This window comes from Humulus lupulus, chromosome 5 (assembly GCF_963169125.1).
Source record: "Humulus lupulus chromosome 5, drHumLupu1.1, whole genome shotgun sequence".
Taxonomy (NCBI): Eukaryota; Viridiplantae; Streptophyta; class Magnoliopsida; order Rosales; family Cannabaceae; genus Humulus; species Humulus lupulus.
In genome coordinates, this window is record NC_084797.1 from 9,006,467 (window position 1) to 9,032,407 (window position 25,941).

Here is a 25,941-nt window from a genome sequence, read left to right on the forward strand (position 1 = left end):
TCTAATCACTTGATAAAAAATAAAGTATCACACAATTTTATTTAATAAAAAAAAATAATATGTATACCTTTATTATTTCTAAATAAACATGTTTTAATTATTTAATTTATCATAAAATATCTTATTTTAATTTATTTTTGTTTAAATTTATGTTTTTTATAGTTTTTTAATTTAGTTACAACTAAAAAATTATGTATTATATATTTAATATAATATTAAGTTTAAATTTAATTAAATTTTATTTAAGTTATAAAATATATAATTTTATTATTTTTAAATAATTATTATTATAAAATATCTAAAATAATATCTTATTTTAATTATGAGATGGAGACGAAGCTGAAGCTGAGAGCCGACGGTGAAGTGCTGTTCGGCGATAACTGGTCCAAGTTAGTGGATGGTCGCGTCCTCAAAGCGGAAGATGTCGTCGTGTTTTGTGTTGATCTTGCTCGACGAATCATCACCACCACCGTCTATCGTCAAGATGATGAACGACATCCTTTCATTCCATTTCCATCACGGTCATGACTGTCGTTTTTTTTTTTTCTTTTTTGATCTTGGAAACGTTCTTTCTTTCATTGTTTTTCAGTTTTTTCTTTCTTTTATCATATAATGTTATGTACTTCTTCTTTGTCGTTTGAGTATTTAGGGTTGTCGTTTTTAGTTCTTTACGTTTGGTCAAGTTATTCTCATTTACGAATAATTATTTAATCTTTTAATTAATAAGTAGAGACTAGTTTTTACATACGAAATAAGAATTGAGTTGTGATGCATTGCTATGAGCATTTTATATGAAGATCAATCTTGTATGATGAACATTATTATATAGTCTTATTAATTATTACAAAGTTATAGTTAAAATGTCTCTGTTCTGGTTTTATTATTTGATATATATGTTGTATGCTCTTAAATGAAAAAGAAAAAAACTCCTTAAAAAATTAAAATAAAATGGAAATGGAAAACAAAAATGTATATGGCCTTGCTGCTTTCTTAGTCCACTACTGTCTACCAAATGCCTTTGAATTTGATAAGTTTTGCAAAGAGCTCTCTTTGAATATAAACTATATGGTAGATGTTAGTTAAAATCTACTATAGGAAATAAAGATAAATTTCCTAGTTAAAGAACCTCATGTGAATCTGAGTGAACCTAATATGAAGCTAAAAACATAAATCGACACAAGTATATACTGGCTCAGAACAAGATCAATGTGATCTTAAACCTAATCCAGTTTTAGGAACTATTATCTCTTCTTTATCCGATCAACGAAATGAGTACAAATCTTCTATCGAGCTTCTTGGAACAATCTTGGACCGACCACTCTAAATATCTCATAGGTATTTTCCTCTCAATCCCAGAACAATATAGTTCCCAAAACCAAGCTCTCACACACTCTCTCTATACTCAATCTTGATCTCCACACTAACTCTCTCTTTTTGATCTAGTGTGTTTTTATAATAAGTGGGGTGAAGTAGTCGTTTTATAGACCAATGACTGATTTAACACTTAGGTCAATGGGGTTGTTGTAACAATTGGGATCCTAACAGCTCACTAATAGAATTAGTTGGGAGTTGAAGGAATTACTTCTACAAATTTTACCTAGTTTCTTCAAATCACAACCTAGTTGTAATAATAGAATCTCACTTGTAGAGATAATGATCCTAGAGTTCCAACATTAGTTACCAAGGTTGAGCAAGTTTAAGCATGCTTAAAGTTGTTCATATATAGCACCTTAGTCCATATATCAGCTTGATTATCCTCAGTACCAATCTTGTCCAATGATATCACCTCTTCCTCTATTTTTTCTCTTATCCAAAACAAACGAATATCAATTTATTTGCTATTTTCGTGGTATACTGGATTTTTACAAAGGTGAATTGAAGATTAATTATTTGAGAATATCTTTGATTTTTCTTTCATCATCTTCAACTCTTGCAGCACTGCTTGCAACTATATCTTTGATTTTGGAAACGTTCTTATTTCTTTCATTGTTTTCAGTCTTTTCTTTCTTCATATAATGTTATGTATATATATATATAGGGGAATTCTCTTATAGGGGCTTCACTTTAAGCCCTACCGGTGGGGCTCTCAGTGTTCTCGACCCGTGAACAGTTTTCGGAGCGATTTTTTTTATGACTGTGTATATTGTAGTTATTTAGGGCATCCTGCAAATTTTCATAAAATTCTGAATAGTTTACAATACCGAAAACTAGGTTCAAACATGTTGTTGCACGCATGACTAATTTTTTTTATGCGCGTGGAAAGCAACATGTTTGAACCTAGTTTTCGATACTGTAAATTATTCGGAATTTTCTGAAAATTTGCAAGATACTCTAAATAGCTACAATAGATATGGTCATGATTTTTTTTCTCAAAATTCATTAGAGGCAATTGCTCCCTCTGGACCCTAAACAGCTCACTCGACTCTTATTATGGCCTGGTTGGCAAAGCTTCTCAAAGACAAATTTTGACTTTTAGCTTTTTAAAAAGTTTTTTTAAAGAGTGTTGTTTTTTGGCACCTTATAAGTTGTTCAACACCACACGAAATGGCTCTCCAAGATTAATTTAGTAATACTCCATATTTATTATAAATTCAAATTGTGTGAGTCCGGCTATTAGATTGCACCAATAGCGGTAAGTCACTGGTGCCCATTATCATTTTTCTTTTTTAAACTATGATTGGATTTCCTCCAAAATTTGAGTTTTTCCTTTAATAAAAACTCTAAGCCAAAAAATGATTTTAAGAAGTTGAGAGCACAAAAGCTATAATCTAGGCAACCAAGCTATATATAAAATTATAGTTGCAAGTTCCTGTTATTATTATTTGATTTTAATATTTAGCAGATTCGAAATAGTTTAATAAATATAAAATAGTGTGACATACTTAAAATAGAAATATAATTTTCTCTCAAATAACTCCTTTTTCATATATTAATGTGTATATGATCTATCTGATTAGTTTGATCCAAAGGTTTGTCCAAACCACATGTCGTTTAGTTTCATTAACTTTGTCAGTCATATATATATATATATATATATATATAAAGGAATGTCATATTAAATTATAGTAATATTTCATTGATTCACAAGGTGCTAATTTGTTCAAAACATCATACGATATATAAACTTGAAAATTTAGAGACCAATAAAGTTATCCATATATATATTTTTTTTAAATAACAAGGCTCATATATTTTTGTTTATAATTGAAATCATTTTTAACTCTTTTAATAAATCAATAATACTTAAAATTTATTAAAATAAATAAAATCAAGTGTTAAAGTTTATTAATACATAATACCTGATTTTAACTTAAATAAATAGTAAATAATTTTTTTATTATTATTATTTAAGCATATAAATTTTATTTAAGTTTTATTATTATTAGATTTTTTTATGGTAGGGACTTAAAAAAGAATACTACCAGTGGGACTCTTTTATGTTCTCAATATGTGAACAGTTTTAGGCGCGATTTTTTTTATGACTGTGTATATTGTAGTTATTTAGATTATTCTGCAAATTTTTAGAAAATTCCAAATAATTTACAATGCCGAAAAACTAGTTTAAAAATAGGTTGTTGCAAGCGTGATTAATTTTTTTATTCACATGGAAAATAACATGTTTGAACATAGTTTTCGGCACTGTAAATTATTCGAAATTTTCTAAAATTTTGCATGGAGCTCTAAATAACTACAATATACACGATTATAAAAAATTGCGTCAAAAATTATTCACCGGTCGGAAATACAAAAGAGGCGTATCGGTAGTCTTTTTTGAAGCATGTGCCATAGAATAATCCATTATTATTATTAGGGTAGGTAACCATTTGGTACCCTGTATTTTTGCAAAATATCATTTTGGTACCATTTGTTTTCAATAATGCTCATATGGTACCCTGTATTTTAAAATTGTACATATTTGGTACCCTAAACTCAAATTTAATTAATAAAATTTTACCAATTTAATCAAACTGCTGTCAATTATGTAAATTCCAAATTTAAATTTAATTACTTAATTACGTATAAATTATGACAGTTTGATCATATTGACAAAACTTTATCATCAAATATGAGTCTAAGGTATCAAATATGTATAATTTTAAAATACAGGGTACCATATGAGCATTATTGAAAACAGAGGGTACCAAAATGATACTTTGCAAAAGCATAGGGTACTAAATGAGTAAATTCCCTTATCATTATAGTCATGCAATGCGACGAAGGCCACCGATTCCAGCCCGTCAAGTACGGCTACAGAACAGCTCCCGCTTGTGTTTCTTATTAAATTAATATATATAAAATGTTTTGCTTCTAATAAGTGGTACCATTGACTGACAAATTTTGAAAAAGTTGCATAGGTCACTAGCCCACCCAATGTTAAAAAATATGAGTAATACTTGTGGTAGCCAGTTTTTGTACCTGTTTGGTTTAAAAAATTTGTGGGTCATTGGGATATAGTTGTAATTGCATTTGTTAAATGATATTTTATTGTGGGCATAAGGTGTTTTGTGTAATTTATGATATACAATATAACTGTCACGTAAACATGTTTGGCACAGGAAATGCACGTAAAAACACAATGATTCTAGTTAATTTACACAATAGTGAACTAGGATACACATTATTTTATTCCTGATTTTTGTCTTTGGTTTTGAGGTATGTAATTATTTGTAAGTGTTTTTTTTATTGTGTTTGATGAAAATGTGAACACTGGTTTGTTTAAACTTTGAATAAGAGATAACCCTATGCAACATGTTCATGTATAGAACAATTCTTATAAATTTGGTGACTTTTTTTAGCATTTTATCAAACTAAATATGTATGATAGTTACATAAAATATTATTTGGTTCCGCACTTTGAAGATGTTACATAAAATATTCTTTGGTTTCGTTCTTTGAAGATGTTTATAAGTATTTTTTTTTATTCCTTTGTGGTATGCTATATCTCGAGTTGTGGACCTTGTGATGTAGATTATCTTAGTCATTTATTTGTCAATGAAAATGTTAAATTATTTAAATATTGGCTAAGGTAACCATATGGATCATGTCCATGTAATGTAGAAAACTTGTTAGAAATTAACTAGGAGACTTTTTTATCATGGGGCCATCTTCTCATTACTGTCTACTTCTTCGACCTTTTTTATCACTCCACCATGCTTCTTCCTCATCATCAGTGTTCTGGATACATATATGTCTCCACGACACAAATAACCTACTCAACTTCAAACCAAGTAAACAGACCACCAATTGATATTATCATCATAACATATTTATTCCCAAATAACCAAATTAAAAAATTAAGTATATAATTTGCATAATTATAATTAACTTCTTAGAAAACAAGTATTTGAGCAAATAAAAGGTTACAATCACAATTAACTAACATTGAGCATAATTAATTAACTTCTCAAAAAACTTAATTGTTAGACAAACGCAGCTTTTATTTCTGGTTATATTTTTAATCTAGTACCTAAAGTAACCTTTGATTCAATAGATGCAGATTTAAACAGTCAAATACAAAACCCTCTGGCCATATACAAAAAATGTTTAAAATTTATTTTTTAATTTTATACCATCATAAACAGCATGCAACATGCAAGTAATAATAGAATGGTGCATGTTAGTGTTCAGTTCCATGTTAGTGTTGCGTTCGTAATGAAGCGGAAACTCTTTGGGCTAGCTTTTATGCAATTTCTCTGTTATCGACTATGGAATCACACATTGCAGAGGATTCAATGGTGCTCCAAGGAATGCTCTAATCAACAATAAATACCTAAAAACCAAAAACCTAATAAACCCTTACTCAACCGAAAGCATAGTAACTTTGTCCAAAAAATAAAATACAAAAATCTCTCAAGGACAACTGCTGGAAAGGAAAAAAAATACTATAAAAAATAAGAATAAAAGGGACATGCTTTTTGTGGTTACCGGTTGGATTTTTTTATATTAAAAAAATTAATTGAATAGGGATATAAATGTCTTTCCATATAAAAGTAGTATGTTGAAATTGTTAGTATACATACAATTTAATAGCCTACTGCACATTATTTACAAAATTTAGCACAGAGATTTAATAAAAGTTACACGCCTGTTGCTCTAGGATTCCCATATATATATATATTTTTTTTTTCTAGAACTCATGGCCTTCAACATTTATATTAATTATTTTTACTTGAAAGATGACTAACAACTATTTATTTAGCTTTTTATAGATTTTGGAAATACACTGTTAAATTATTTTCTTAATAATGAAATTTTGATTGTAAGCTTGTTATTTTAAAATTTTAAATTATAGTTATTTAAAATACAATGTTGAAAATCATATAGGGATTTGGGTTATTTAAAAAAAAAAAAATAGTTTATATTGTATGTAATATATTTATGAAATACAGAATGCTTAAATTTGACAAATCATTACAAGCGACAGAGGCACTCGTTAGGGTGATCACACAAGATCTGGAGTTGTTTCGATTCACCGAGACACGAGTTTGGGTCAGAAATCCGACGCTGGACTCGTTCGGATGCACCGAGTCACGCATTAGTGTGATTAACACCCTTTCAACGCTCTTTCGGGTGCACCGACTTCCATGCAAATCATTACGGGTGACCGGGGCACTCGTTAGGGTGATTACACAAGATTTGGACTCGTTTCTATTCACCGAGGCACGGGTTCGGGTCAGAAGTCCAGTTCTGGATTTGCTCGAATGCATTGAGTCGCGCATTAGTGTGATTAACACTGTCTCGACGCTCTTTTGGGTGCACCAACTTCCATGCAAATCATTACGGGTGACCGAGGCACTCGTTGGGGTGATTACACAAGATCTAGACTATTTTCGATTCACCAAGACACGCATTCGAGTTAGGAGTACCGAGCTAGACTCGTTCGGATGCATCGAGTCATGCATTAGTGTGATTAACACCTACTCGGCGCTCTTTCGGGTACACCGACTTCCATGCAAATCATTAGCCTCATTCCCCGACTGCGGACCCCTCAGGCAAACTGGAAGTGGTGGCCTCGTTTCTCTCCTCGGAGGAAGGGCGCCTATAGGCAGGGGCACCTGCTCCCAGTGTTCATATTTTTTATTGGACCAGTCAAAGGTGGACTGGTCCTCCTCCGAAAGTCCACACTTTCGGAGCCTATCCTCGTGTAAAAGGTATAAGAGAGACCTCTTGCCATGTGGGAGTTGGAGCAGAGTCTCTCTATGCTCCTTCATTGTATCGTCAGGAGTGGGACGCTGAAAATTGGCTGAAAGACAACATATTTCTACTAAGTACGGATCTAAGAGCTAAATGCACGAGCATAGAAATAAAGATAACGGGAATACTTACGAATCCGCCTGAACGAATAGTGTCGAGACGGGGACATGTCGTCCGTCCAGAAGAAGACCTTTTTGAAATCAGGCGGATGATTGGGAAGATCTTCAAAGACCTTCTTTTCCTTGGGATAGCTCGAGAGATAATAAAAGCCATCCCCTCCCCGAGCTTGGGAGGGGTTACTTTTCAAACAAAAGAGATACAAAATCTCTTGAGGCGAAGCTCCTTCCCACCCCATCTCGTGGTATAAGGACCTCAGGGCAGACAGCACCCTGTAAGAATTGGTGTTGAGTTGGAACGGGGCCAACCCAACGAAATCCGTGAAGTCTTGAAAAAAGACTTCAATGGCAACAGAGCTCCTGCCCTCATATGTTCCTGGCTCCAGGCCGCGTATTTCACATTGGCGTCGCGGCCCCCAGGGGCAAAGCAGCTTCATTCATGCTTGGCCAGAGCTCGACACTTCAAGGAGCCTGACAGGCTGAGGCCGTGGAAAGCCAGGATTTCAGTTATCTGGTTAGTTGTGGTAACCGAGCTCCAGTAGTGCTTGGCCTCAAACATTTCTCTCCTCGGCTGCGAGGAAGAAGGTTCCCCCATTAGTGAAAATTTGAGCTCCCCTGGATGGTATGCGACAGTAACCTTTAATGCAGATCGAGAGGAATCGGCCTAGGTCCTGAATAGGATTCCGGATCGAGGGCCTCCCGAAGAACTCTCCTCTTCCCCTCTATGACCTCGTCTATCTGGCGGCGGTAGTGAGCTCGAATGTCCTCTTGCTCGCGTGCAAGCTCGTATTCTCTTATCCGACGTTGATTCCGGGCGAACAGCGATTCTGGGCTCGGAGATTTTGGCTCGTAAGGGATTGCCAGCGACAACCCCCACTGTCTTTCCAGATTCTGTGACATCTAACAAGAAAGAAAAAATGGTGAGGGCCATGCTTGCAAGAGTTACGAGCTCGGGGGTTTAGGAGCAAAACAAGCTAAATATTAAGACCCTTATTGAAGAGTCAGGGCGTGCGTTCCACGAAAAAGAAAGGAGCGTGGATAATTTTTTGAAAATCCCGAAAATCAAGGGAAAAGAGAGTGGCGGTTAACCAGGAAAGACAGCCTTGGGTTTCTTGCATTTGTCAAGGCCCATGTTTTTTACCCGAAAACTTAGTGTACAAGAAACGTCGCCTAACAAATTTCAAAACCCAGAAAATAGGAACCTCACTCAAACATGAAAACTGGGTATGAACCAGTGATGTAAATCTAGTATGAAAGTCTAAAAAGCATGAGAGCCTATCGGATCGAAACCTCCTATCATATTATGCTAAGGATGTAAACTAATATATACACATACGTAGCAAGAACAGTATGAACAAAAACAGACAAAAAGGAAAACAAAGATTGCATACTTACACAATAATGACGATTGCAGAGAGATTGTCGATTGAAGAAGAGGTTGCAAATAAGAACTCACGGACTCGAATAGACCAGGGTTTCTTTGTTTCTTTGGCCGAGAAAACATGCGCAGAATAGAAACTTTATAAAGAGGTCTCTGGCTTTGTTTTTCTTCTTTTTTTTTCTTTTTTTTTTTGCTTTTGGAGAACGAAGGTAAAAATGAAGATGAAGAGTGGGGTCTAGTATATATAGACGGAAAAAGGGGGATTAATCCGGGGAGTTGAATGAAATCCTTGCTAGATCGGACGGATGGGAATCAATGACAAGATGGCGCCGAAAAGGTGGCAGACGGATGATCGTGGGCATGTTTCCAAGGTACTCAAGTACCAAAAATGAGCAATACCCAGCTGACGCGTGTCCATTTTCAAAAGTGTGACGGTTCAGTTCTCATAGAAAGTAGTTCAAAAGTTTCCTTCTCTTAGGATTCGAACAAATACTTTTGAGGGGGCAAGATGTTACACCCAGATTTCGAGCTATGTTAAATGTGACCTCGAAAGTTGGATTCGCAAACAAGTGGACTCATAAGGTTGGAAGTATGCTCCAGGATTAAATATCGAGCCTGCAAGACATAGACGACCTCGAATATGGTGACCTCGTAGTGTTCATGATCTCGAAAGGTAGCTCCGGAGACGCATTCATCTTCAGGGATGACCTCGGATCAGAGATCTCGAGCTCGACGCACATACGATCTCAAAAGCCATGTGACCTCGGGGGATATTTCTAGCTCGATAGATGACGGGAAACCTGGGAAGCTAAAGCCTTGGAGATACCTGATAACCACCTTGAATATCCATAAGCGTTGTCTATATGAAATGTAATCCTCATTATTTATTGTAAATCCCCTATAATCGTGGGATATTATTTGGTCAGTTATACGTCCCCTGGTCTTCAGGGGACATTTCCTTTTATATCTGATTATAGGCATTTAAAGCCATTAATTTTATTTCACAAAAAGAGTAACTACCCAAAATATGTGGGATAGTATTCTTCGATCTTCTCTATAAATAGAGATGTGATCCACTATTGTAAATGACCGAAATTCTAAACCTTGAGAGAAAATTCTGGAGAATTCATGTTGAAGAATTTTCAGAGATAACCTTGAGTTCAATAACAGAGACTCGTGGACTAGGCAGATTTAATTGCTGAACCACGTAAAAATCGTGTGTTTGTATTGTCTTATTTCAATTGGCCATTATCAGTTATTGTTTATGTGCTCTTCTTTCACTATTTGACGAAAAACGGCGTCAACACATAATATATATATAAAATAAAATAATATTTAAAAAGAAATTAAAAATAAAAATATAAAAAATCATAGTATAAATGCATGTATCAACTATTTTTAGTTTCTAATATTAATTTATTTAATTTTATTTAAGTCAAGTTTACAATAAGAATCTTTTTTTAAATATAAGAATACTTAGTTAAAGTTAACCAAATTTTTTTTTTAAATGTTAAAATCAAGAATTTCCATTACCTACACACTTTTTATATAGAATAAATATAAGAGTAAAAAGAATATTCATATATTTTATTCTTCTCGTAATACTATCTCCTACTATAGAAATTCAACAATAATTCAATCCACTTCGTCCTTTTATTTCATTTAACCCTAATAACTTTTACCATTATTTTTTTTATCATATTAATCCAATCAAAATTAAAACACATAATTTGTCAAATTAATTTAAATTTTTAGGGAGTGTGATAGTTACAACAAGCATCCCACTAATTTTTTAAAAATTCCAAATAATTTAGAGTGTCGAGATCATGTTGCGAATAGTCTATTTTACAAGCATATAAAAGCAATCAAACACGCATGCAACTCATCATTAGAACTCTGACTATAAATTATTCATAATTTCTTAAATCATATAAAAATAATTGAATTATTTTTTTTTTACGCGTGAAAATAAAAATAAATTGTCCCAAATTTTTATTTCCTTAATCAAAAGTTTTTTTTTATATATATAAATATACTAGATACCAGCAACGTGCAATATGCACGCTTGTTTAGTTTTATTTATATAATTTATTAATTATTTTTATTAAATTTATATTAATATCATATATATTTTGAAATAAATATCATATTTTAATTAAATAACTTATTTATTTTTGTTTAAGTTTATGTTTATGTTAGCAATGCATGAGTCTGGGCCTATGGGCCGTAGTGGACTTACTCTTTTAAATATAAGCCGCTCCGGCACGAATTTAAATATAGAGAAGTTTACATAAATATGGGAAAAGTATATATAGTTTCTAAATTTATGGGGAAAAAAATAATTGTACAAAATATGGTAAGTTTTGGAAAAAAAGTTTAAAATATGGTAAATAAATTACCATAAACTTAATTATCTTATTTTCTCTTCTCTCCTCACGATCTCTCTCTCTTCTTCTCATTTCTTTCTTTCTCCTCCCCCATTTCTTCCTCATTTCTTATTTTCTTTCTCACGATCTCTCCTCAAATTTCTTCCGGCGATCCTACCTCCGCCGCTGCCTCCGACGACGAACTGGTTTTTCTTCTTCTTCTTCTTCTTCTTCTTCTTCTTCTTCTTCTTCTTCTTTCTTTCTTTCTTTCTTTCTTTCTTTCTTCTTTTTCTTCTTCTTCTTTCTTTCTTCTTCTTCTTCTTCTTCTTCTTATTTGGTCTTTCTTATTCTTCTTTTTCTTTTTTCAAATCTAGTTTAATTCTTTTTCTTCTTTTTTACATCTGATTTTGAACTTCATTTTTTATTTTTCTAGGTTTTTTTTAAATCTGTTTAAGTAACCAGGTACGTGACTTCATATGTGATTTTTCTGGGTTTTTTTTTATAAATCTGTTTAAGTAACCAGGTACTTGACTTCATATTTGATTTGATTTAAGAAATGTACTTAAGAAAAGTTGACTGCTATTATTTAATGTATACTAGAGTAGTATAAGAAGCTAGGTAGTTGAATATTTTAGGGTACTTTTAACATATGAAAGCTTAGGTTAGCTGATTTGTTTCTTTTGGTTGAAAAGGGCAAAAGTTGTCAAAAGGTTCTTCCCTGTGATGTTTAGATCAATTGGATATAGGTTTAGCAGCCAAATGTTCATCAAATAAGGTTCTAACATAAATATTTATGTGTTTATTAATTATTTAAAGAAATAGAACTAGAACGTTTGCTCAAAAAATGTATCGATAGGTTTACAAAATTTATTCAGAATACAAGTACAAGAAATAAAAAAACAAGCAAACAAAACTTTTGATTTTTCTGAGTTTTTTTTTTCCAAATCTGTTTAAGTAACCAGGTACCATGATGCCTGATTCATTTTATTCATATCATATTTTTTTTAGACCTAGGTGTAACCAGTTACAATAGCGATTAATTTAGATTCTTTTGTTTAGATTTGATTTTGTTTTCACACCTGACTAAGCAACCAGGTACCATAGCAATTGGTTCTTTTTTTTAGATTTGATTTTTTTTTCAAACCTTGCTGTAATCAGTTACGATTATGATTAGTTTAGATTTTTTATTTGAATCTTATTTTTTTTCCAAGACTGGCTAAGTAATCATTTACCATTGCAATTGTCTCTATTTTTTTTCAGACCTAGTTGTAACCAGTTACCTTCAAGATCAATTTAATTTATTTATATTCATATCAGTTTTTTTTTTCCAAATCTGTTTAAGTAACCATGTACCATAACGCCTGATTCATTTTATTCATATCTGATTTTTTTTAAACCTATGAGTAACCAGTTACATTAACGATTAATTTAGATTCTTTTGTTTAGATTTGATTTTGTTTTTACACTTTACTAAGTAACCAGGTACCATAGCAATTGGTTTTTTTTTTAGATTTGATTTTTTTTTCAAACCTCCCTGTAACCAGCTACCATATCTTCCTACTAAGCTTTGAGTCTTTCAGCCATTTTTTCTTCTCCTCATTCTTCAGTAGTTTAATTCATCCCCCATCCTCTTCACAAAACCTCCATTAAAATTCCTTTCTTTTTACTCAGTTCAATATATACATATATATACATATATTTTTTTCACAGATAGATCTAATCTAATCTAAGCTAGATGTTACTAACAACCAAAACCAGTAGCTGAAGATGTCTCCAGTACTCAGTGAAGTTCTTCTTTCTGGGTATATGATAAGCTCCAGCCTCTGCCGTAGGACCCACCTTGTTCAATCTTTCTCAATTGTCTTCCTTTACTGGTTCTACGTTTTCTCATAAACTGTTAAAACCCTTCTAAAATTATCACTACTATTTATTTTTTATTTTCCCAAAGAAAGACTGCTTTTGTATTTTTATTTTTAATCGGTTAAAATATATATATATAATATTATGGCGGGTTCATCGAGCACCACAACCGGGGCTTCGTCGGGTTATTCGAATCAAGAAACGGGTCAGGAAGAACAAGTGAAAGTAGTAGCAGTGGATCAGAGGAAGAGGAAGAGAATGTTGTCCAATAGGGAATACGGTTAAAAGATAAAATATGGTATACAAATAAAGTTCTACAAATATATGGGAAAAAAATCCCATAAAAATGTAAACAAAAAAAATATGCCGTAAAAAAACTTTTAAAAAAAAACTGCCATATTTTTCAAAGTTTATAAAAAAATCTCATATTTGGTGTAATTTCCTCTTAAATATAGGCTCGGCCTGGCCCGAATTATTCGACAGCACGAAAAATGTGGACCAGCCTGACCACATTTGCAGTTATGAATATTATTGACACCTTTTTCTCCCTATTCCTATTAATTAATTAAGTAATAAACTATTTTAATATTAATCATTTCACTCATTGATTTAAATTTGCTTTTAATATGCGCATTAGATATTTTAAACCCTCTTCACTCAAAATCACATATAGAATAATCTAAGATTCAAATATTCAAAAGTGGAAACTGGTATTTTATCAAAGCATGAAAAAGGAGGGAGAGACCTTGGTTCCGCAAGATTCTGAACAGTCAGGGATGCTTGTTTTGAGTAGTTGGGTTGCCTTAGAAAGTGTAAAGAGACTTATGATGAAAGTAATATTAAACTCTAATGTACAAAAGGATTCACTTTACCCTTAAAATATATGTGGGCCTCACACAAATTATTAACTTTACATTCTTAAAATTTGAAACAAAGGGATTTAGATTCTCATTCCCACATTTACTTTCCCCTGTACCAAACACTTCCTATATTTATGGTTAGATTTTTTATTATTACTTAATTAATGTAATAGAAAGTCAAAATTAAAAAGAGAATAAGTCATAATTTAAATAAATACCAGGATATAAATATGATAGATTCAAAATTCAAATAAATAAACATCTGCATATAAATAATTGGGCAAGTTTATAAAAACAATTTATTAGAATTTAGGTTTGTCGATCTACTTTGATGCCACGATCTCTCACGAAGGAGTTTCATTCAATCTTGAGACGGCCGGAGGTCAAGAACACCGGACTCAAACTACGGACATCGTTTATGTTAGAATTTTTTTTGTTTGAATGAAAAACCTATGTAATTAGTCCCACATTGTTTTATTAGAGGTTTCAGTTTACATTATTGGCCCTATTTAAGGGAGCTTTGGCCCAGTAGTTTAAACAATACCTTACCTAATTTAAAGTACACATGAACTTAATTAATTAAAAAATAAAATAAAAAATACTTTACCTTCACACACTTACAATTAATATTTGCTTGCACACCCGTTCTTCTTGCACGTGCAAACACTAGCTTCATTGTGCTAAAAATAAATTTAACTAATTTGCCAGATATTTCGAGCAAGCATCCTTCACTTTAATGCTGTTAGAGCACGCTCTACTATATAATTAATTACATATATATTCTAAAAAATATACACTTCACCTGCCCAATTAGTATTTAAAAATTAAACAAAGCAAGTTATTTTTTTTTAAATAACCCAACTACATTTATATAAATATATATATTACTTGACGTTGGAGTTAATATTTTTATTATTATGTTTAACTAGAGAGAATATGATAAAATGAGAGTTAATAAAGTATTAATTAAAATATATATACGAAGGAGTTATAGTATATATAATATAGCTATGTAAAGTCGAGAGGCAATATACATCTTCCATTAGTGATGATTTCTTGTTGGCTTCTTCAAAATTTGAAGAATAAAGTATTGTACAACCTCCATTGAGACTGCTTTTAGAGCACTCTCATTCGGTGTTCTACTTCATCTTTTAAAATACCTCCCCAAAACACACATTTTTCTATTTTACTTCTAAGTTTTACATTTTACCAAATATCAGATTCTCTATTTTTTTTTCTCTATATCATTTAAATATTATATTTTTAAATATTTTTTATTCATTTCAAATATTTTTATAACTATCAATAATATCCTTATATATTTTAATATTATAATATTGGGTTGAAAGATAAATAGTGTACATTAGATATAGCTTTGTACTGTAACTTTATTTTAAAATATTTATAAAATACATTATCCAATAAATACCAATTTTTCTTAGTTTTAACTATTTTTTACAATTTTTTATAATATACCTCATCGAACGGCCTATTCTCACTCTCTGCATTTACAACATTTAATTATCTTTTGTGGAATTAATTAAGTCTCTATATATATAGAGACTTAATTAATTCCACAAAAGATAATTAAATAAATAAATAAAAGGGTTAATTAGACTTACTGTTTCAAACATTTATATTTAAAAAGTTGTGGTTTACATTTCAAAGTCTAGAAAGGGTAAAATAGGTAATGTAATTAGAAAAGTGGGTATTAATTAACAATTTTAAAATTTTGGGTAAAAATAGAAGGATACTCACTTTTCTAATCACAATACCTATTTTTAAATTAATGGCTAGAGCAATTAAAATAACTAATTTCTCATTAAAAAAAACTAAACGACAAAATAAGAAAATATGTATATTTATGTATTATTTCACTATTACATATATATTTAGATAAGCAAATAAATGACAAAATAAATAATTAATATAGATTAAATTTAAACACATAAATATTTTTCAAAATTATAATTGATAGAGTAATTTAATTACTTTAATATGAAATTATAAAATATGTGATGAGAAATTATTATGACTCGCTTATTATTTTTCAATTCATTTACCTTATTTAAATGACTCTATTACATTTTTAAAAAAATTATTTACACTTTAAAAGTAAATAAATCTAGGTTCATAAAAGTATGGAGTGAGAGTTTTAGTAGCACACATGAAATTCTATCTCAAAACTAATTAGCGACAAGTGAAGTAACTCATAATCTTATATGTTGGTATATATCCTCACATCTATTCAATGTAAGACACTTTAATAAGCCATGAGCAACCCATGGTTGGTCGCACGGAGGCACTCATACCATCGCAGCGACAGCTGTCCCACTGAATATTTAAATTTATGTAATTATATATATATATATATAAAAATATATATATATAGAATACTAATCTAAATTTATCATTTAAGCCTTAAATGACCCACTAATGAAATTTTTACTATAAATTCCCCTAATAATGAATTGTTTATCATAAATTTCCCCCACTATCTTAAATTTCTCCCTCCGTTGCTGGTTGGTTGACTTATTAGAGCATGAAATAAAACTTATATTGTTTTAAGCAAGTTGTATATTAGAAAAATACATACACCAACAAGAGGGAGAGTGAAGTTTACCATTACCGTTAAACGTAGCAAGTCTAACAACTCTAATATATATATATATATATATCAATGAATTGTAACCTTAATCTTAAGAACCCAAAAAAAGAGAAATACGACAACCACTAATGTCATTTTGTTTGACAATAGACGACTATATGTAAATCTTTGATCCCAACAAAAGACAATGAACTGTTGATTGATATATACAGAATGATACTAAATTTGCTAGCTAAGATTCTGCCATTCGAGTTTATGATCCTAAAATCTATTAACAATAACAAGGGTAATAGCTGCAATGCCCTTCTTATCCCAATTTTTAACTTCATTCTCTGTTTTGGCATTCAATGTTCAAAAACCAGAGTTGCTTTAAGCATTCAATGTGGGGTAAAGTTCTTCAAGGGAATGAGTATTACTATTACTACCACAAGCAATCCTCAGTTCAACTATCAGAGATGGTTGCAGCTGCAGTCCAGTTGCCTTCATAACATATGACCCATTTCGTATATAACCACCAATCATGGCATTCCAACATGCGTTACTACTTTTGTTCACTGCACATTTCAAACACCCTTTTTGCATCTCTAACAAGCCCACTTCTTCCATACATGTCAACCAACCCACACTGCACATACACGTCTGTATCTAATCCAAGTTTGATGGCGTTTGCATGAACTTGTCGACCGCATTGCCCACGATCATGCATTCTCGCACATGCCTTCAAAACACTAGAAAACATCAAGGCATTCTTCTTAATTCCGGACTTTCCAATTTCCCTAAAGTCTCTAAATACTTCAGAGAAGAGCTCTTCCCTGGAGTTGTTGATCAGTCTAGCCATCCATGTCAGTGAATTATGATGGGCCAATTGGTTAAACACTATGTCGGCGCTTTCCAGACACCTAAATGTCCCATAAAAGTTTATCAAGGAACTAGCCAAAACCAAATTATTAGCATGACCCAACTTTAAGGAGCAGCCATGAACTTGTTTCCCTAAATCCATATTACTCGTGCATATACACGACTTGAGCAGGCAGACCATGATCCAAGCAGGGAATGCTAGCATGCTGACATGGTGCAGCATTCTCAGGAACAAATTCATGGCTTCCTGATAATCATCTCTGTTAAGATAAGCAACTATGATGGTGGCCCAGGACTTAAAATCTTTTGAGGGCATTCCATCAAACAGATGGCGAGCCATGTCTAAATGGCCACAGGAGACATGCATAAGGAGGAGGTGATTCAGTAAAGATAAGGGTGGTTGCCGGAGGCCGCTTCGACTGATATGGGTGTGCAAATCATCAGCTCGATGGGAGTGAGCAGAGCTGGTGCATTCTCTTATAAAAGAAGTGTACATGTCAGGAGAGACGGGGAGGCAAAGGGCATCCATTAAGTTCAGGACATCAGAAATAGTGCAGTCCGGAGTGGTATGGGAAACACTCTTCCTCTTCTTCTTTTTAGTTGATATATGAGAACAACCGGAGGACTTGGGTTTCATAGGTGGAACCACAGTACGTGACTTGTTGGGGCTGCGCAGAGGCAGCAAAACCCTATACACAGGCTTGGGTGTCCTAGGGCTGCTGCTCTTTTGTGGAGAACTATGGTGGAGGCCCAAACTCCCTCCTACTGCTTTGGGAAGAGCAGCTACTGCCATTCCCATATCAACAGGGGAGAAAGACATAGGGAGAGAAGCATGTCAGTTTATTACTAAGTCTGTAATGTGTTACTCTGCTCATGTAGGGGCATCTGGATACACACACATACAAAAATTAGAATCAAGACTTTGAAGAGAAAACATTATGCAACTGTTAACAAAATTCACAAGCAAAACCCAATTATCACAGAAATAATTCATTAAACAAAATGTTGTAAGTGTGACATTTCATCAAGCACCTTAAGGGTCCATTTTGATTTCATTTATTTTCTGTTTTCCTACAAGTTCAAAACATAGAATTAGACTCTTTTTTCTTTTCTTACTCTCCCAACCCAAAGTAGTGACTAAAACTGACAGAGAACTTTAAAAATGAGTGAAAACTGAGCATAACCGAAAAAGAAATTTATGTCGAGAAAAATAGGATTATTTACTTTTTCTTCTGCGCATACCTGGCCTAGGCGGGGCTGGACTGATTTCAAGAACAGAAGAACAGAGGAGCGAATGAGTCGGTTAAAACTTAAAAACTCCTTCCCCCTCCAAATGTGTATTGAAAATTTCAAGAATTTTTAGTGAATCTCTGTCCACGTCAACTTCCATCTTACTATATTTGAGTAGAGAGCGGTTTTTGAGTCAGGAAAAAGAGAACTTGTCACAAAGATTTATTTTATTGTGGAACAACTTAAATGATTTGAAAAATAACTAACTCATAGGAAAGTCCTATAACACGTCTTCAAGAAATTAACTCCAAGTACCTTTTCTTTTTCCAAGCATTCAAACGGACTTACCCTAACAAGGCAAAGGAGAGGAGTGTAAAAGCTGAAGAGCGAGGGTGAAGGTGGGCAGCTGGCGATGGTGTTAAGTGCATAGTGAAGCCCTGTGAAGAAAAGATTTGTTACGGAAACTTGAGCACTATATTTGTAAGAATGAACACCAAAATTGGCCATACTCACAAACTAAGCAACAAAACAATTGATATTTTAATATACTTGTACAAGTGGACGCTTGAAGGAGTTTTACCATATCACTGCTTTGTATTATAGATTATTGTCTTTTTTCTTTTGTCCAATTGCTTCGTATTAAAGATTACATGTGAATGGAGAATAACATGTCAATATAAAGAATTAGTAATAAAGAATTTGTCCCTGAACTATATATAAAGCATATAAATATATTATAGACCTGCTTAGCATGCAACTATAGCAAATTTTTGAAAGTACAAAGAAGAGGCTGAGATCAAATTTATATACATACAACATGAAGCATCAAATCATATAACATTTCTATGTAGTTTATAAATCAACTTGTATGTATATGCATATAGAGAAAATCGAGAATATATTTTTGTCTGTTGGCTTTAGAGAAATGAACTATACCATTTCTCTTTCGTCTCGTAACACTTATAAATATAATAATACTGGTTTGCTATACTATCTAAAACTTCAAAAAACAACCATTTTCAAAAGTCTATGCACACACAGCTATGCATATACATAGAACATAAATAGTTCACATAGAGAGAAGACGTACTGAAACAACAACTAAAGGCTTCATTATTATCTTTTCAAAAGGAAAATAAATTACAAGACACATGGGATTCGTTCCAAAAATATGCAACAACTTCAAAAAGAGGAGTTTATTTTCCCTTTATTTTTCACAGCAACACCATAAGTCTATTTACAAGCTAATAGAAAACATGTACAATAATAATGAGAAATCGAGAAAGACTAATCCAGCTAGAGAAATGCAGACAAACAATAAGAATAACACCTGAGAAGCTAGATAGCTTGAGAAGCAATATTTCAAAGTGACCTAATTGATTTTTTTAAACTATGAATTTTTGCACATTGCTTCTGTTTGTTTCGTTAAACTATGAAATTTTTAAAATATATATATTTATATGTATACATACGAAGGAACTGAATTCATTTTGCATGACAATGCATTATAAAGGGCAGAAGCAAGAATAAACATAGACACTTTTTTACAAACACCTCATATGCATAGAAACTATATGGTCGAAAAGTGAGATAAACGATTGAAGATCATATATCATGGTGAAATAAGAACCATGAAACAAGTGTTTGGTTAGAATTTATATGCAGGTCCAATTTTGTCCAAAGCTCAATAGGTGAGATTTTGTAGGCATGTTATCTGTGGAATAAAATAATGAAAATGGTAATGGTTTAATCCTTTTCATTTGGAACTCAATTCTCGTCAAAAACAGAAGAAAAAAAATGATGCAATCAAAATGTAACTAACGACGACAGTAAACACAAAAGAGAGATCCAATTTGAGTAGTAAAGATTATGAAAATTGACAACTACCTAACTTTCAATTAAGTCGTATGAGACATCCGAGGCCTTCTTGTAGCCGAGGTAGTCGAACTCCCATGAACAATAGTAATGGAAGGAACAAGTTGAAGTCGGACATCAAGGCCTTCCTGCAGCCGAGGTAGTCAAACTCCCATGGAGTGTCTGCCTAAGTCGTCTAAAGCTGCTGCCCAGTCCGTCGATGTAGTGGGGAACAGAAAAAAGTTAAAATGTTGGAGAAGAAGCATAAGTGAGAAGAGAACGGTGAGGAGAAGCTAAGGCAATGCGCGAGAGAGATGACAGGGTAACGTGGGAAGATGACGGGAGAGTGGGTGATGATGTACAGAAACAAGGATTTAGAAGAAAAAAAAGTGAGAAATCACCAAGGAAGGGAAATGTGAAGAATGCAGAGAACAACAATGCTTTGAATGAAAACAATGAGCAAATTGCCACTAAACTATGATACATTTGTTTCTTTTCCAAGAATCTTGACTTTTATGTAGGCTAGGGTATTCTTTTAGAGTACCATGTTCCTTTAAATATGTAATTAACATTTTCTAGGAGCCCTCTATATAAACATTTTCTTTTATAATTATTAACTAAAATATCATGAATTAATTGTAATCACTATTTGTGCCATGCCCTTAATTTAGTTAGCAAAAATATGTTTTTAATGATTTAAGTAAGCTTTTGTATAAAATCTCATTAAAAAAATTATAAAAAAAAAAGACTTTTTGCCAAATAAGTTTGAAATAGTCACATAATTTTCAGATAGTTTATTTTCAATATTTCAACACGATCTAGAGATTTCTTCGTTATTTGACAATTGACATTATTAGCAATATTGACTTAGAATCTTATTCCCAGAAAAAGAAATAATCTATTTAACTTATTTTATTATATGTAAGGATAGATTTGATAATCCTATATATAGAATAAAAATAAAAATAAAAATCAATATAAGTTGATTTAAATGGCTGAAATAAAAGTTACTTAATCAACTTATTTTAATATAATAATTGAAAAATAAGAATCCACATATGACATACTGTCTTTTGCTCTAAATGTTTAGTCAATAAAATAAAGGGCATTTGTCTCTTCTATTTTTTTTGTTCCACTAATCTCATAAAAGGGAGCATCAATATACACCTTTTTTGTCTCACCTTTTTCTAAATTAGCCCTTATTAATATATTATTTTTCACACATTTAGAAAGAAAAAAATAGTACAAAATCGTCCAAAAAAAAGTTTTCATAAAATGGATATCTAGCAAAATATGCACATCAAAACCTAAATTAATTCAACCTATAATTTGTTAGATTGATTTTATATTTGATAAGTTCTAACATTTTCTAATAATAGAAATAAATTGCTAAAAATTTTGCAAGAACTCCTGTGGTAATCTCATCGGAATTCTTTTTCTTCTGTCATCTTAACTCACCACAAGTCGGACATGAACTTGCATCAACCAATATTTTTCGATACAGTACGCAATCGTACAAACGCAATATTTTCTATCTCATAAAACAACAATGACATTTCATTATTTTCGGGTAATAATTCTCCTAGAAAAGAAAGTATATCTGTAAAGTTCTTATCACCATGTTTAGATTTTATATTATTCAACCTAAGAAGTGTTAACAATTTAGTGAATTTATTACAACTAGGGTAAATGAGTTTCTCAACATCATCTAAAAATGTCTTAAATTTCAATCAATCGAAATTTGATTCAAATTGTGCATCACCAATCATTTTTGCAATGTCATCTCCCTATCATCATCCACAAAATCACAATTATTCTTTTTAGATAGAGGTTCTCTACTAAATATGATTTTTTCTCCATGCAATAACCACATCTTATAACTTTTATCTATTCCATACTTAAATAAGTGAGATTTTACTTCATCCTTTGAACATTAACATACTTAATGCACAAACAACAAATGTTATTAGGATCTTGAGCATTTCTTCTTGAGCATAACTCCAAGAAATGCTCAACTCCATCCTTATATTTCAGTGATAATCTATCCGCTAACATTCAATATTTATCGATTGTCATTATTATGTCTAAAAAAAATAGACAAGAAAAACAAACAAGCAACAACTATTTTTAGAATTATAATTAATTACATAATCTAAAAAAATTAACAGAATTTCCTCAGTTAGTTCAACATAACCAAATTAGAATATGAATTAAATTCAAAGGAGTTAAACAAACAAAAATAATATAAAAAAACACATATTATCATTACAAAATTTAAAATAGACAACACTCCCCCTATATTTGTAACATAACCATCTGTCAATATTATTTCAAATAATTCAAACAAAATACAATTTTTCTTCTTTATATCTCCCCCAGCACACAAATATATATCACAGAACCTACCTCACTAAGAAGTGAGAATTCTCAACCTTTCGTTCTCACCGCAGCATACAACTATAATCCCAAAACATATTTCACTAACACTTGTATAATACTAAAAAGAATAAAAGAGTATACCTCTTCCAATTAATAGCAAGTTTTTTCAATGCTCCTTGCTAATTCCACTACCTAATAAATAAAAGTAATGCTTAAAATATTAACAGAAGATTAAAAATTGAGAATTCATTAAATAACACTTTTTATATATACATAAAGTGTGTTTTGGATTTAATTAAAAACATGTTTTTATTCATTCAAGCATGCTTCTTATACCTTTAGATTGTACATGTTAACCTACAATTGTATTCTCAATTCCTCAAAGTTAACATTTTGTTTCTCTCTTTGTCATTTTGTAAGGCTCAACATGAGAAAATTGGAATAATGAGAAATTCTAAGTACCAACATTCATATGCAACTCATATAGACATAGATTAAACCATGTGTTGTACTTAATCAACTAAAAAAAATTAAAATCTAAAAAAAGAAAGAATAATTCCAACATTAGCACTTTCTAAGAAGAAAGAATAATTCTAAAACTTTGATTAGCAACAATAAATAACAAAAAAAAAAACTAGTCAAAACCAATATCGTACAATTAAAATATTAAATCCAAATTTCCTATTATACACTTAGCAAAAACAAATTAACTCATCTAACTCCAGAGTTTGAAGAAACTAAGAGGGTGTTTGGTTCCTTAACTAAAAAATTGTTTTTTGTTTTTAAAAGCTAAAAACTGTTTTTTGAAAACAAGTTGGGGTATTTGGCGTTGTTTTCATAAAACAATTTTTAAAAACAAAGTTACAAAAAACAGAAAATTTTGAGAACAACAAAAAGTTGTTTTTTGTTGTTCTCAAATTTTTTTTCTCACATAACTTTTTTAATTATTATTATCTAACATAATTTATTGTCATATCATTTTCTCTCTCATTAGTTTCTCTTTCTTCACTTTCTCTCTCATAACTTTCCCTTTCCTTATTTTTTTCTCTATCACTTTTTCTCTCCTTACATTTTCTCTCTTCACTTTCTCTCTTGCTATTTTCTTTTTCATTATTTTCTATCTCCTTATTTTCTCTTGCATCATTTACTATATCCTCACTTTCTCTCTCATCACTTAATATTTCTTTATTTTCTCTCTCATCATTTTTTCTCTCTCGCCATTTCCTCTCTCTCTACTCACTTCTCTCTTCACTTTCTTTCTCATTACATTCTCTCTCATTTTTTCTTGCATCGATCAATTTCTCTCTTCTTAATTTCTATTTCTTCAAATTTTCTCTCCTTACTTTCTCACTCCTTATTTTTCATCATTTTTCTTGAAATTATTTTATCTCATTATTTATTACAAACTTTTAAAAGATTTTTATCTTTGTAAATATATTTGTTAATTTTTTATTTAAGAATTAAAAAAAAAAACTAAAAAATTGTTTTTAGAAAACATTAACTAAACACCTCTTGTTTTTTAAAAACTACAAAAACTGTTTTCTGTTCTCAACTCTGAGAACACAACTTTGAAAACAGAAAACAAAGCCAAACAGACCCTAATTTTTCTTTCTCTAAATACTCAATATAAAAACAAAAGATATAGAGGTCAAAATTTTCAAACTAGTACCAGACAAAGAAAACCTAAATTATATTAAATGCATTTTCTCAAATACTTTGTGTGCAATTCAAAACTCAAAATTGAATATTCAAAATTGCATCCACAAAAGTCAAATCAAATACAAAATCGCTCAAACTAATTTTCGGAATTTTAATCAAAAAATTAAAGAATTCGTAAAAACAATTAATCTAACATAAACAACCTAAATTAAAAAATTTACCCGCTCAAATTATATGTGATTAGAATATGAAATTAGAGGCTTCAAAACTATCAAAACCCTCTTCACTCAAAATCACATATAGAATCTAAGATTCAAATATGGAAACTATTATTTTATCAAAACATGAAAGCTGAGGGAGAAACCTTGGTGCCGCTGAAAATGGAGGAAGCCGCCGGAATGCTTGGACCAGACGCTGCCGGAGATTCAGCAGTGCAGTGCCGAGCTGTCGCTGCTCCTTTGTGCGCCGCCGGAGACGAGTTTATTTCGAAGGTTCGGCGAAAGTCACGCAAAGATTCTGAACGGTTATATTTATGGCTAGATTTTATTATTAATTAATGTAATGGAAAGTGAAAATTAGAAAGAGAATAAGTCATAATTTAACTGTCACTTTATTAGATTTTTATATAATAGAATATTAAAATTTAAGCCTTTAGATTTTATTTAAATCGGTAAATCGAATAAAGTTTTCTGTTTTTTTTAAGAATTGAAGAAATTGACATAATAATAATATATAAATATCAGGGCGTATTTAATTATATCACATATGTAACAACTAAATAAATATCATAAATTCAAAATTCAAATAAATAAATAAATATCAGGAGATAGAAAGATCATACATATAAATACGAGGGAGGGGATCATAATTAAGATCATAAAAACAATTTATTAGAATTTAGGTTTGCCCCTAAGTCAATCTTCAAGATTCAAGAACGATGAATGGATCAATTTCCCAGTTTCGATGATCAGGTAACTCATCAAACGTTATTATTTTTTTTAATAAAATTGAAAAACGTGTTTACATAGATTAATGAAGAATTAAAACGATTGTTTGTGTGTGTGTTTCAAGTGTGTACAAAAAAAAGAAAAAATCATAAAATCATTGAACAAAGATCATCGGCGATGTCTACGATAGGTGATGATATATTATTAGAAATATTAGTCCGACTTCCTGATTTTAAATGTATAGCGGAGTGTGCTTGTGTTGTATGGACAAAACCGAAGAGAAAGGTATCACTTTCTCTGCGGTTGTGTTGAATAAACCACGGACAAAAGGGTACCTTTCTCCACGGTTTTTTCAACACAACTGCAGAGAAAAGTGTGGTTTTTCTCTGCGGTTTTCATGCCACTTTTCTCTGCGGTCGAATACACTGCGCTTTTTAATACTCTCGAAAACCGCAGTATATTAAGTAAAAAAACCGCAGAGAAAGACATTTTTTTGTAATAGTGCAATATGTGCATATAAATATGAGGGCAAGATTATAAAAACAATTTATTAGAATTTAGGTTTGTCGATTTACTTTGTTGCCACGATCTCTCATGAAGGAGTTCCATTTAATCTTGACATAGCCAGA

The 25,941-nt window shown here is 31.5% G+C and overlaps 1 pseudogene; it reads right to left on the reverse strand.

The window, feature by feature from the left end:
• Positions 1-16,471: 16,471 nt before the first annotated feature.
• LOC133834346 (pentatricopeptide repeat-containing protein At1g31790-like) lies at positions 16,472-24,830 on the reverse strand (annotated as a pseudogene).
• Positions 24,831-25,941: the final 1,111 nt, after the last annotated feature.